The sequence below is a fragment of the Homalodisca vitripennis genome, chromosome 4 (genome assembly GCF_021130785.1).
Source record: "Homalodisca vitripennis isolate AUS2020 chromosome 4, UT_GWSS_2.1, whole genome shotgun sequence".
Classification (NCBI taxonomy): Eukaryota; Metazoa; Arthropoda; class Insecta; order Hemiptera; family Cicadellidae; genus Homalodisca; species Homalodisca vitripennis.
Genome location: NC_060210.1, coordinates 48,716,706 through 48,731,909, shown reverse-complemented (window position 1 = coordinate 48,731,909; position 15,204 = coordinate 48,716,706). Strand labels below are relative to the sequence as shown.

Here is a 15,204-nt window from a genome sequence, read left to right as displayed (position 1 = left end):
TATTAAAATTTAATTTCCATTATAAATGTTTAGAAGATTTGATGCAAGAAGTAGAATTAAAAAAAATAACAATGGCCGAACACTTTTTCTAAGATATATGACGTGGAAGATTCCCAAACACCTTTTCAAATTCATGTTATTTATGTTCTCTTTGTGCTCTGCTCATAAATTCACCGCAGGATCAGTTAATGGTAATAATGGGAATTAGCTTATAAAAATTTAAACAACCTAACAGAAAACCGTAGTAATAATGTGAACATCATGAAATTCGTTATGTAGTTATGACCCTTTCCAATTAACTTTAGTTTAATTACTACATTGAAAGTCGTTAGAAATTAAAGAGTCCGTGAAAATCTTCATGAAATTGGTGTGACGAGCACGGCTAATGGAAACGAATCGCTCTATCTAAAAGTAAATCGGAACTTAAAATTAAAACAAATAAAATATATTATATCTCTTCATACAAGAGTTCCATCGATACCTACATTAAATAATACTTAATTTATATATTGCAACCTTTAGTATGCAAACTTATAAATTACAGAGTTATTTATTACAACTGTAAATAATTAGTTCATAATTAGTATAACATAAACTACCTAATTAAATACGTAACATCGAACAAATTTATTTCAGAATAATCTATTTATATCCTGCTGTATTTAAACGTCATTGAATTTGAATTAATATTACTGTTACAATATTAAATTAGGTTGGAAATTGAACACTTTTTTAGATATTCTTGTATGATGTATACCTTTTAAATGTTTACACGATATAGTATATCTTTATTTTACGTTTGTGTTATAAACAATGAATACTAATATTGGAGATATTAAATCAACTTTGGGCTGTATTTTATTTGTGGTAGCTTTAAAATCACACACATTCACATAATTATACAAATGAAAATGAAGTCTCCAGATCTAAACCTGGGTCTGCTTCCTAACCCGTAATACTACAAAAGTGACGGAATTAAACTTTATTTTATTTTATAAGGATAAGGTCTTCGATATTCCGGTTCGATGACGATAGTCAAGACAGAATTTAATGAATTATAAATTGTAAAGATATCCTATACTTGAACTGGACTAAAAATAAGCCCTTAGGCTATAGCTCCTTAGAGATAATTATAGAAGCATTAATTTAAGCCATTGTTGAGATATTAGGAGCATTAATTTCAAGGTTTATCTTTTGTGGAAAGCATTTTTAAATACTTTCGAAGATATCGACATTATTAACCAGGTGATATATGTGTGCAGGTAAAAATATCCTTAGGACCAAGTACACAAAACTCAGTTCAGAAACTTGAAAGAGGTACTTCCAGATTAGATATCTTAAAAGAAAATATATCTTTGCAAGCAAGGACAGTTCCGTATCCACACCCTTTGGCCAGTTAGGCTTGTTCTGCCTGTCGGCTCTGCAAGCAATATAAATCTGAGCTTAACAAAATCAGATATTTAGTCAGATAAGAATCATGCTCATAACATAAAGGACAAAAATCTTGGATTAGGGGTACGTTGAAGATGAAAATATCTCATATTTGTTGAAAGACCTGAGAATCTTTTTACTGAACAGTTAATAATTATCTAACTATATATTCATATCTGATAGGGTTAAACAACTAGTATAGTTATAAATATTGAGATTTTATAACGGATACTTTATAGATGTGAGTAAGACTTTCAGATTAACTTATCTCCAGTATACTGTAGCATATGTAGCATATAAATATATATATATATATATATATATATATATTATATATATTTATTTATTTATTTATTCAAGAAGAAATTCAAAAACATTTGAAACACAAAAAAATAATGTTGGCTATAAATAATTAATCGTTATTGATGTCATACAATTAATATTTCTAAATCAAATGGAATCACACTATATTTAAACTCAATCTCATCAACTCAATGATCGTTGGTGCATAACTTATTCTGCTTTCAAAGCGATCACTAAGCTGACGCATTTTGTTTTTGTTTATCTACGGGATTGTCGCTTTGAATCTGTCAGCGTTATACCCACACAGCTGGGAATAATTCATGCCCAAAATATATTCTACCGAATATCTTTTCATTATTTCAACAAAAATAACTTTCCATTCGTCAAATTGTTAACTTTTCAGATTTGTATTAACTTTTCAAAATATTAATGTAATGTACTGACTATATGAGTCAAATAAAATTATATTCCTTTAAGTTGACTTTTAAGAGATAGTGGCAGACATATAATATTAATGTTCAACACTATATCTTTGATGCATACATGGATAGAAAATATCAGGTCACTTAAACAGGTATAAAATTTTTATTGAGTAGATTTTAGCAGTACGCCACATCACGTATCGCGTTAATAGGCTTCGTTGAAGATTAATGCAAGATTTTAAATGTACGTATAAAAAATATGCGGCAAAGAAACTTCTAAATCACCCTGAAAAAAAAGAAAAAAGGGGTTACCTACTAAGTGGCTTCAACAACGCTCAGCCACATTCCATTTTTGGACAAACAGCATCACAGAACTTATTCTTGTTAAAATATATATGAAGTTTCTTGCAATGTTTTACATATAAATATCTTGCTACATGATACAATAACGCGTTTATATAAAAAATTGGTGTCATATCATTGTTAAAGTAATGCTAGTCTACAAACCATATCACCATAAAACGAGATTGGATGTGTTAAGTTGGATAATTAGATTTCATGCAAATGTGTCACATTTTAAAGTCTCTTATTAATACAAATTAATATTGAGTTTTTTTTCTATATTTATCGAGCTATTTTCTCATTACGATAACGGTTTCTAATAACGCTAATGTAAAAATACTCGCTAATGCTTAGATAAATCCCATAGAGTGACAAGCACCATAACCGAACACAGTTTTCCTCATATACAAATGAGGTTCATGCGCAAATTAAATTTAAAGTAAACAGGTCAGTCGTTTTCGAGATATCTTGGGGACAGAGAATTCATTGAGGCTCACATGTACATCTATTCAAAAAGTGTTTTAAAGAAAACAAAACACGTTTCTTTTAATTTGTTTTATTCTTAATTTACCGTAACTCTAATTTATCGTCGAATATTATTGTCATTTGTCTGTATTTATACTAAATTATTTACATTTATCTATTTAAAAACAACATCCAAATATATTACTTCATAAAACTTTACAATAATCTGTACAGTTATGTTGTAAAATGTCTATATACAAAAAATGAAAACTATACAGAATTACTATCCTAGGTTCTGTTTTACCTATAAATTATTTATTGTTTCAGATGTCTTATGAACTACATTAAAAGGAACAGGCCTATCTCCAGGAGTCGAGTTTTGAATTGTAAGTATACGTAAATCAAATGCTATTTTACTGTTTTAAGCCACTTATCATATTTTTTTAAGCGGACCTTGTGAAAGAAAACTCCATTTTCTATGAGTATGCTTAATATCAACCGAACGTTATTACACTATTACTAATTATGTAAACTGTCAAACCTCAAAGTGCATTTCTCGCTCTTATATCTGTCAAACTAAGTTTAATACCAGAGCTATTATGAAGTTCAGAATGATTTGCTTTTTGCCTTGAGCATTGTGTTTATGCTAAAATACAGACGGAATATAGTCCTATCAGTTTAGTAAATGAGTTCATGAAAGTCAAATGTGTTTCCAGATTTTGTGTTCAAGTACGGCCAATGCAGTAACGTGTAACTAAACATTAAAAACAAATATATGGTGTGTTGTAATGTAGTTTTTGTACATTTTGCATTTATTAGCTTTTTCCAGGAGCCAAATTCTCTACTTTAACACTAAAATACTTTTGATTTTAAGTAGAGCTTTTATAATAATATACTATTTTAGTCAGTAAGAAAATAGGTTTTAAATACAATATTTTAGGAAAAACTGCTCCAAACAAAGACACAAACTGTTAGTGAGAGAATTGTATGAAAGATAGTTACGTGCGATTTTGTTTGTATAATTAAAATGAGTCTAATAGTTAAAGTTAACAATATTTTTTATTCATTACTAAAGTCACTGTGACACAGCTCAAATTAGTTTTCATGTATTAGGTTACCAGCAGTGAATAATAATTTGATTTTTAACTAGTCGCAATCGGATGCATCGTATTCACTCGTCCACTGCAAAACCACGACGACCGTATACAGCGAGAAAATTAAAAATTTCATACAGTACCCACAACTATTCTTTTGAAGCCCGTCATTACAAACAATCTTATAGTCCATGTTCTTTACCTGGACGATAACAGTTCAGTTAATTAATACGTCAACGATTATGATTATATGGGCTTTGTATGATCACCTTTATTATATATCAAGCATTCCTTTTACTACATTCTTCTAAGGTGATCAATATTTATGTTTTATAGGAAATAAATTTAAAAACCAAAATTTTATTGTTTTATTAAATTTTATGCCGGACGGGTATATCACACTTTACAGTACGACAGATAATGTTAATATTGAGTACAGTAAAAGGTTTTTTAAACTTTGCTTCCGTGCCACTTTACAAAATTTAACTTTCAAAAACATTTTATGGATGATATTCAGAGTAGTGTGTTCTGATGATAAATAGGGTATAATGAAAATACATACTTATCGCCCTTAGTAACAAACATAAAGTTTTTACTAAATTGCTTGCCACAAATGTTTATTGTGAAAGACAATTTCCTCCTGAATGCCCTGTAATGTTGAAATAGCCAGGATCTGTTTGCTTTCTCTGTTTACTGAGTTACCGCGGTGTATGTCTACGATTGTGACTTCATATCACTATTATTTTTGACTCTGTATATTTCATTCTGTCCTTTACTGTGTAAGCCATGTTTATTTATTGAGTCATTCGTAACTAATGAAATAACTATTATAGTTTAACGCATAAAAAAGTATCTAATATTTAACCTCGAAAATAAATCAAAAATCTATATAGGTAGACAATCAGTTTCGATAACCTTTTATGTAAAACACATACATAATTTTTTTACATCATCGTTGATTTTAAGACATTGTTTAAATATTATATTCGATGCACAACATTGTTTATTTGTCAGTCGTGCAATCTAAAATAAAAATTATATAGTAACGTTTGTTTTCCAATATGCATAACACTAATGACGAAGCACTGTACAATTATTTAACAATAATGCTTCATTCTCTAAATTTTAAATATAAACAAATACATCGGAAGTAAATGGTATTGACCGGAAACAGATAACCTGTCACCGAAAAATGTTTTCTAGACCTATTCTATTTTAACATTTTAATAATTAATTAATACTAAAATGCGAATGCTCCTATAGCATTGATATTACCTTAGAATGTTAGTTGATAACAATTGCCAGAAGTAGTCGCATTTTGACCAAAGCATATTTTCTGACCTATTTATATATACATTCACGGTTGGGGTAACAATACAAACGCTTTATGTCACGGGAAATACCTATAAGAATAACAAGTAAAAATGGGTCGGAATTAAAAACTTTTTTAGAGAAATAGATAATTCAGACCACCGTATTTTACTATTTGTTTAGTCAGGACAGCAATGTAAACGGTACTACAGCGCCTATATACCGTATATCAGTAGTAAATTACAATGGCCAGAATTAGTTTTTTTACCGATGAAGACTTTTCTGATATATATATATATATATATATATATATATATATATATATATATATATATATATATATAGTATATATTATCTTGATCGGGTCAAAAAATCAAATTCTACCTGTGCGTGAAATATAATTGATTTGAACCAGATATTTATCTTTTTCTGTAGGGCAAGTGCCTGTTTGGTCTAAATTTTGAAGCCATAGAAAATTACCCTGAAAATTTACATTGAAATAATAAATGCCTTAAACATGTGCCTTATAAAATGCCTTATAACTGATTTTCAGAAGTGTTTTTGTGGCATTTTAAAAGGTATATTCCTAGGACATACCAATTATAAGCAGGAAGTCGCGTGAAACGCCGCGGGTACCTGCTATTAAGTAAATAAAAATTAATAAATAAGGATTTCGTTGTAAAATATATTATTTAATTTATTTGTATTATATTTTTATTGCAAATTTATGTCTGTTATATTATATGTTTATTATATAAAAAATTGTATTATTTTTGTATAAATTCAAATATACGCTGTGCCGTGAAAAGTCAATTAGTTAATAAAAATAACCTATGCCTAATTCTCAAAACTTCTTAAACTATCATAGACTATAAATGATTTTTTAAAGCCACATGGCTTATACGGACGTTCGAAATCCTCTTTTAATATTAAACAAGTTCTACCTTAATAAATTTCCATATTATCCTATAAATTGAAGTTTAAAATGCAGAAAGTAATTTTCAATGTTATAGATATACAAATATTGTAAATTATAATAAATATTTGGCCGTTGCCAACTTATTTGATAAATTTATATCTAATCTTCATTTGAGAGAGTACACATTCTTACAGTCTTGAACATATTTTAAGGCATATTTTTCATGTGAGACAATTCTTAGGAATTTCAACCTCATTATGTTTAATCATGGCATTGCACATGTATTATATATGATTAAATATTGAGGGATATTCTTTCATGAGCAAATTAACCCCAATTTTGGGTATATATTTTGTTGAACTCATGAAATGTGTGATGGGACAGAACTTCATATAGGAAGACAATGTTCTTATCGGTGGCTTTGCACATAGAGGCGAAGCAAGTGGTGGCAAGTTGACGTCAATCAGATTTGCTGTTTAAAACTTTACACCACGGATGATTATCATATTACATGCAATATTTGTTCAATATAACGTAAAGGTGAAAATTTTTCAACCATTCGTCATTAATTAAAACATGTATTCCAAAACCTCTTATGAATACTCAAGGTATTTTACTTTAAATTATTTAAAAACAGTTACATATACAAATAAAAGCATTTTATATTTTATTATCATATAAGACGTTTTGCTAATATTATGTTCATTACACATTGTGTTTATTTTCAATAATTTAATATGCTAAGGTAAAGACCAACAACGCTAAGCAAATATTAAGATGATATTTAAAAATTAAAACAGTTGATTGAAAGAAACGGGTTTTTTGTTTACTAAAAATTAAGACGTTATATGACACAAATCTGCTAAGTTCAGTGATACTTTCATTAGTGAGTGGGCAAAAATGAAGGCAAATAAATATATTTTGTGTTTAAGTATTAACGTTTATAAACGTAACATATATCTTAGTCTTGAAAAATATTAAATTATCCATTATTTAATCCTTTCTACAATAGAGTTGTAGTTGGAGTGGAAACCAAGGTCAACTAGATCGATTTTGTTACATGTTAAAAGAACGTTTTTGCTTAACTATACAATAAAATGAGCATTATACGAATTAACACTTAAAATTAGTCAGTTTTTTATAATAAAATATCTAGTTGAAAGACTTATAGAAATCAGAACGATATAAACAATTCTTATTGAATGTAAACGTTCAGGTTAATATTAAATTCGCAAAGAATTACCATTTTAAAAAGTTGAATAGGGTATAAAACACCTTTAATCTGCTTGAAAAGTTCTATTAGGAATATTAGAAATAATATTTTTAATTACTGCTTATTTATTAAGTTATAAGTTAATAACCAATTTTATCGCAACCTCTTCAGCGTTTAACTTTCTTAGCTAGTAAACGTTTTAGTAATATGAGATAACTATAATATTTCTTAAGTAAACAGTACAAATCAAGTTCAGATAAACAAATGTTTATTTTTCTTAAACTAATTAGTAGTAATACATTTTTCAGCAATACAATATTGTATGTGAGAAGTACATTAATTAAATACGTATTGTGTCAAAATGCTAACTTAATCGCATAGGATTAATTTTAAGAAAATTATAAACCTTAAACACAATAATACGAGAAAAAGCGCAGGTCAATTTTATCCAAGCAGGAATAAGTCGAGTCTGATTTTACCAACTCTGTGACGTTATTCGCGTGGTCGTCAAGTTTTCGCCCAAAAGTACAAGCACGATCTTGCCTCCTTACACCATAGGACAGATAAATTCAAGATGTACGATGGCCATCTTCTCCAAAAAATATATATTTATAGTTCATACTTGTATTTAATGAATTATCGAAGATGCGGTTTAACATGTAATCTCAAATCACATCTTTATGATGCGTGATATTGTAGGACAACTTTTTTAGATTCGACTTTATTATATCATCAGCTGATGTAAAAACTGAAGTGACAGTTTACTTTCTTTATTTAAATTAATTTCTTGTTATTATTAAAATTATAAATATTTTTTACTATGTTAGTAGTATAAAATACGAGTTAACCTGCAAAGTCCTCAATGTGTCTCGTTGTCATTCTACATGTACCGTCAACATTGTTGTGGGATTAATACTTTCTTACTTCGTGTTTTAAAATTCTTTTTAAATTAACAAATAGGTACAATCTTGTAACACCGATTAAATATACTGTATTGTATAATAGAAAAATGTCAAAAGAAGATATATTAAAGAATAAACTTTACTATTAGTTTTTATGGATTGTTTTTTGTATCAACCCAATAATTCCTGCAGCTTTTATGTTCGTGATTTAAAATTTTGTAAAAAATAGAATATGAAAAACTATGCTATCATAAAAATTAAAAAAAATATCAATATCTATGATGAGGATTTAATTCTTCCTGTAGGTATCCTATTATTCTAGATATATAAAATATGTAAAAGAATATGTGAATGCATTTAATACTGCTAGATTATTATGTAATGTAATATTTTTCCGTTAAATGGGTTTATAAAACGTTATAAATGGTGTTTTACAGAGTTTCATAATTATGAAAGAAGCTTGTAATTGCAAATTACTTACACATGCTTTCCCATGCAAACCAAACTATAATATTATATTCTTCTGAAGAAGTAGCATTTTATTCTGCCGTAATGAACCGTCAGTAGGTTTATTAGTTCTAATGCCTGTGCTGCCATACCACATAACATCAGAACACGACTATCGCAACTAATATTAATTCAGTAGTATTGTTGCTTAACTTTAACGTAGCTTTCACCAAAGTCAGATAGTGGTTAATCAGACAGTTAAACTGTAAAACTATTTGAATGCTTCAGTGTTTAAAATGTAAACTCATTATTAATATATATTTTGTAGTTTTTCTATGGAAAGACTCAAATAATTTAACAAATACTATTTATAAATCTAGACCAGTGTCAAATAAACTGTTATTTGACAGTTATTAGACACTGTTATTTGACCTATTAACAGTATTGTGCAGTAAATGTTGTATACTTATTCGTTAATAACACGGTAGTAACTCCACATAAAGAAAGGGACAGAGATAAAATACCGTTTCATAAATTTTGCAAATGATTCCTCAACTCGACAAGACAATTTATGGATCATGGACACCAGCCAAACAGGTTTGTGTTGGGTAGTACCTTACTACTTATCTTTGGAAGATGTTCAATAAAATAGGCTTTTACGATTATTATTCAAAAGACACTGATAAAATATTCTATTCCTTTGGAATAAAAAGTATACAATACCATAATACAAAAAAAAATTATTGCAATAAATAATTTTTAGTATAATTTCTTGGTTTTTATAAATCCTTTAATTCATATTCACGACAATGTCTTTAAACTATTCTTAAATAACTGATTTGTGGGTGAACAGATTATTTTACAACACGTTTCTCACAACTAATTCATGCTCCTTGCAATATTATTTTACTACAAAGTCTATCTGTGTTCCAATAAAACAAAACATGTATAATTAAAAGTGTAGTTCTTATTCGAAATAAAAATTTTGTATTAAAAGATTTATTTACAGCCATTCAGTTGATATAAAGAACAAAGGTAGTAACTTGGTATGTATCGTGGCCAGAGATAGCACATAAAATAGCGGTTTACGTATATCATAGCCCATAAAACAATTCTTGCCAGTCAATATGATCTTCGTGGCCACTATGAAACACAGTTAAAGATACTTGAGCTAGAAAAAAAGTGCTGAGACATGGTAAATATTCTCCAATCAGGCTTAGGCAAAGTAACATGAACTTGTGAACACCATAACTGGCTCGTATTAATATACAATAATTAATATTTTAAATAACGACAATAAACTAAAGCAGAATTGCACGTAGGATGCACAAGTTCATTAGTAAAACTTAGCAAACAACAAGTTTCAATATAACGGCCGTTCTTAATTAATCCCCAAAATACTCAAAAAAATCATTTAAAAATATTGGCTAATTAGAAAAAAATGGGTAATACGTTGATCGATACCACATAAAGTTTTCAAGATTATGGACATTTAAACCTTACGAAAGGAATGATTTATATAAGTTATTATCCATTAGGGAAACATGAAATAGTCAACCCAAATATATTTAATATATTTAAAAAAAGTTAGTTTTAAAAAGGATCTCCTAACAAATGTAATAGGGAAAACCAATTCACACACGTAAACATTACCACTCCATTAAATTTGTCCTCCAAGACCTACCCATCGCTCATATCTTTTCTAGCAATTGAGTTTTCAGTAAAGTTCATAACCAAGTGTGACTCGCAACTGACAATTGGATCAGGAAGGGAATTTCATGCTCGGTAAGCAGTAACGACAAATGATTTATTGTAAGCTGAGGTTCTGTGGCTAGGAAAAGAAACATTGATGAGGTCATTCGTGCCTGTATTGTGCTTGCTTCAAACATAAATTTAAATCCGTCTGACAGATATCCAGGCTCTCCATAGTTTATAGTCAAATATACCAGTTTAAAAATTTTTAATAATCTTATATAGGCCAATTGTAGAATAGAATTTGTTTATATAAATATAATTGATATTATTGACACGTCTTAGATAAATTGCGTAAAATATACAGTAATTTTGTCATCACTGCAATTTGTTAGCTAGATCATGATTACAGAGATAAAATTAAAAGTTCTGACAAATATGTGTTTTTAATTGGACAAGTTTAACTCTTATTGCAAACTCTTGAGGAAGTGTGAAGCGAACACAGTCTTACTCTTGCGAGCGACAGACAGCATCATGCCACCCGAGAGTTCAGTATATAGTTAGACCAGATTATATTTACGTAGTACAGAGACAATGTTTATACATAACTTGATTGAATTTTCTAGAAAGTCTAAAAAAATAAAACGTTCCAAGGTGGCGGTCATTCGAATTTGGACGACTTTTCCATCTTGGGTATTTTTAAAATAAAAATTGACAGCTTAATACAGCATTGCAAGGTAATTCAATCAAGACGTATTTATATTTATTTTCTGTTTCCCCTAGATAATTTATAAGTTAATATGATAAAACATAACTATTACAAAATCAAATCCACGTTTTTACAATAAAAGTTTTTAAGCTTATACAAATGTATGTCTCATAAGGTTTTCAATCTTATAGTTTAACAATTTTCAGAAGTGTTACTATTATATTAAAATATCTATGTTAGGAGTTGGTATCCCATTATTGTTGTGTAAATTAAACCACTAAACAAATAATGCATTTTCTATTTGAAATTTAGAGATGATGACCACATGTAAAATATTTCTTTCTTCAATTGAGCTGGAAGTAAATCATCTTTGACTGGTAATTTAATAAATTTTGTTTCGTTTTATGATAATTTATAAAGTTTTAGGAAAATAAAGTTATATCACCAAGAATAGAAACAAACATTGTATTGATAAAGATATTACTACTCTAAGGTATATTTTTACCTGTAAATAATATACCTTTAAAAATTGGTGATACTTGTAACAAAATTTTATTTAGTATAATTTTTATTTTATATTAATAACTTTTCAATAAAACATAAAAATGATACTAATATAATAAAACTCATTTAAACGTAAAATAAATTCACATACTCAATGCAAAATATTGTTCTATCATGCTTGCTATATTACAGGTCTCACTTATAATACTTTTCTATATTATTTAAATTTCTTATTGTTCTTATGCAATCCTAGTTGTGCTTTTTAAATAACGTTTCGTTAAATTACCATACCTAATTGGAAATCTAGTTGCGTTTGACATTTTTGAAAACTGAAATAACCACTCCGATCTTGATTGATTGGTGGAATACATTGCAGCAGTAGGATCAAACATGCAATAAATAAGTCACATAAGTGAATTTAGTTTATATTTGATAAATGTAATCCCAAAATGTATAAGTGATCATTCTACGTTAATATAACGTACTCTTGAGTGACCAGTATTGAAATCAGTCAGCCCTCGGGAGTCCAAACCAATATTGAAATTAATATTCACAGCATGTAGTAACAGCGTAGCGTGAGGCAATCGTTAAAGGCTAGGATAAAAAATAAACTTTTCATTTTTTTGTACTGAATGTGACAGAGTGACGCGAAAAAGAAGTATTCCAAATATGTTTAATGCCACTATATTTTATTGTATCTTTATATAATAATGAAAGTACAAATCATTATTTTCAATTAACTTCTTCATAAATTCCAATAACAAGAAGGAATATTCTATTATAGCAATAATTATAAATCTAAATATTCATACAAAATGTATTTTATCTTCTTAGTGTAACTGTTCAGTTACAATATTCCATTAATTTTAAACTTATATTATTGTAGGTCTATCTCTTTGCAGTAATATACATGTATACATTCAAAGAGCTTTCTCGTTGTTTAATTTTAGATGTAAGTCGTTATTTCATCTCAATTTTTTATTTTTAGTTTTACTTGTATTTGAGTTGTATTTGTATTTTTGACTTGTATAAAATGATTCGTTAGCACCTGCTTTTTACGTGGGAAATAAAATATTTTTGAATATTCACTGCTATCTAGATTACAGTATTTACAGGGTCTTTGAGTACATAATGAAAATTAAAATATATGAAATCTATGGCAATACATAACGTTTAAATTAGGTTATATTGCAATAAGCACAATGCTGAAATGGTATCCTTCAATCCAAGAGTAAGAAAATATTTAAAATTAATTTAAAATTCAACGAGAAATCCTTTAATATTGTGATGTCAAGTCGTGACTTTATGAGTAACAAATAAGTTTACACACCCCATAAAACTTCCGTGGGTAACAGTGCCGGTGATAAATATTCTTGTTCACAGTTGTTATTAAGGCCATATTGTACAAAGAACTACTCTAGAAACGCTTTACACTCGAAGTGTTGCGCTTTCTAGACTTTCTTATATTCGGAAGAAATCAAATAACGCCTAAGATGGATATACAAGAGACCGAATATTAATTAGTGTAGTATTAAACCGACATATTTGTTACTTTCAAGCAAAGAAAAAGAAATCTAAATCAAATGGTCTAAGCACCTGTGAGAAATTGTATTGTAGGAAACAGTGAATGGAGCAGACCTTTAAATTACACTGAATAAACCTTGAGTAATATGAATAGCTGGATACTCGGGTTAAAAGTTTATAGTATGAAATAATAATAATGGGATTTTATGAATGGTTGTGACAAGGTCAGTTTAAGGTGACGGGGTTTCCTCTCTATTTCAGAGGGTATTGGCTGTAATGTCACCTACAACAACAAAGAAGTATTTACTCACTATTCTTGTTGTCATCATTTGTTGTACATATACGTATTGTTGGTGCAAGCGTTCAAGTCTGGGATATTACGTTACTGTGCATGTTTGGTCACAGCATTTCAAAATAATTATCAGCTGAATAAAGCTTAATACAAGATTTTATAATATAGTAAGTAATTAAGTAAAATAAAATAAATATTAATATATTTATAAATGTTTTGCTCAAAAAGAATGTTGTTATCTTTTAAAGGAAGGGTGAATTTTGAATCAGTCCTAAATCGTTGTTAAAATTTTTTATCTTTCTTGTATTTATGTATAACGTTTTATAAGCGTCAAGTTCTTCTTGCTTATGGACTTGTTTTAAAAGTGTGATTTGTTTCTAATACGTGTTTGGCAATAAATGGTTTTTGAGTCTGTCCGAATTTATAATATCTTTCGTGTGCTGTAAACTTATTTTAATGTTTCGTTTTGTCTGGTAAATGTAAATCTTATCACAATCCTCACAGTTAATCGACAATAGATCAAAAAAGGAAACTATACACTATTTGTATTTGAATCTTTAATCAAATTTAATTTAATCAAACCAATTTAAATTGGAAATGAATAATTGAAAGAAAGATAGTATTCACAAAAGTGACACCTACGTTATTCAGCCAACTTACAAACATGGAATAGGTTGAAAATGTACAAATTTTCGTCCAATTTCTCAACGTTTTTTAAAATATTTTAGACGACGAGGTTATGAAATATCTTCAAGGGAATAGCATTCACATTATCAAAGTACTACAAATTTGTCATAAATTTCATAAAAATATTTTGATCCGTCAGCTACAATTGTTATGTTTTCATATTCGTGGTTGAACTCTGGAATTTTCAACTATCAATTCATAAAATTTAATTCATAAGCACAAGGCTGAAAGAAAGGTCGATGAAGAAAAAGCGTACATTTGTAATTATATTTGGTATTTCATGTGTGGCTGTGTATCAACTGGAAATAAATTAACTGCTCTTCCCTACTTTCCTCGTTTCAACCTCAAATTTAAAGTCATACCAAGCCAAAGCCATTACTTGACAGTAGAAATCTCGGCAATACGTGACAAAAAAGCAAGTTTGTAATAAAATTTTTTTTAAAGAGCTGTGTACTACAAGAAAACAAAACGAAAATAATTAAATTATTGTGTGTCATGTTATGTTAATAAAATTAAGCAAGGAGAAACTGTATGAGTGTGACATTTTGGCGAAGTAAAAATATAAAGTGACTAATTCTGAGCATTTTTTCAAATGGATAAGCATTTGATCATGATAATCAAATTCTCTCAGTTACTGTAGACAAGGCCTAAATGAAATTATAGAGGCAATACAAAATATTTAAAAATATATATAATATTTGTATCGTAACTTGGCTCAATTTTAGTTGGATAATTTCGTTTTTAAACATGTCTGTCATTATAGAAGTGAAGTTTACAGAATTGTTACTACATCATTTCAGTATGTTTCTAAAATTAAACCTCTTTCATTACAGAATAAAAAGACGTTGTAAATTGACGTCCACTCAGCAAGTGTCTCGGCAATGATGATAGCTGTAAACCGATCCTTTGGGGAAATTTGCAGTAAATGTTAACAGCGCCGGGTAAAT

At 28.5% G+C, this 15,204-nt stretch overlaps 1 protein-coding gene across 2 annotated transcripts in view; it reads left to right on the top strand.

Annotated features, from left to right (window-relative positions):
• Positions 1 to 15,204, top strand: part of LOC124359294 (5-hydroxytryptamine receptor 1) — a 411,266-nt gene that overhangs the window by 240,930 nt on the left and 155,132 nt on the right. For both annotated transcript variants that reach the window (XM_046811921.1, XM_046811919.1), the window contains exon 3: positions 3,291 to 3,349. The gene's annotated coding sequence lies outside the window, so the exon portion shown is untranslated. The remainder of the gene's footprint in view (positions 1 to 3,290; positions 3,350 to 15,204) is intronic.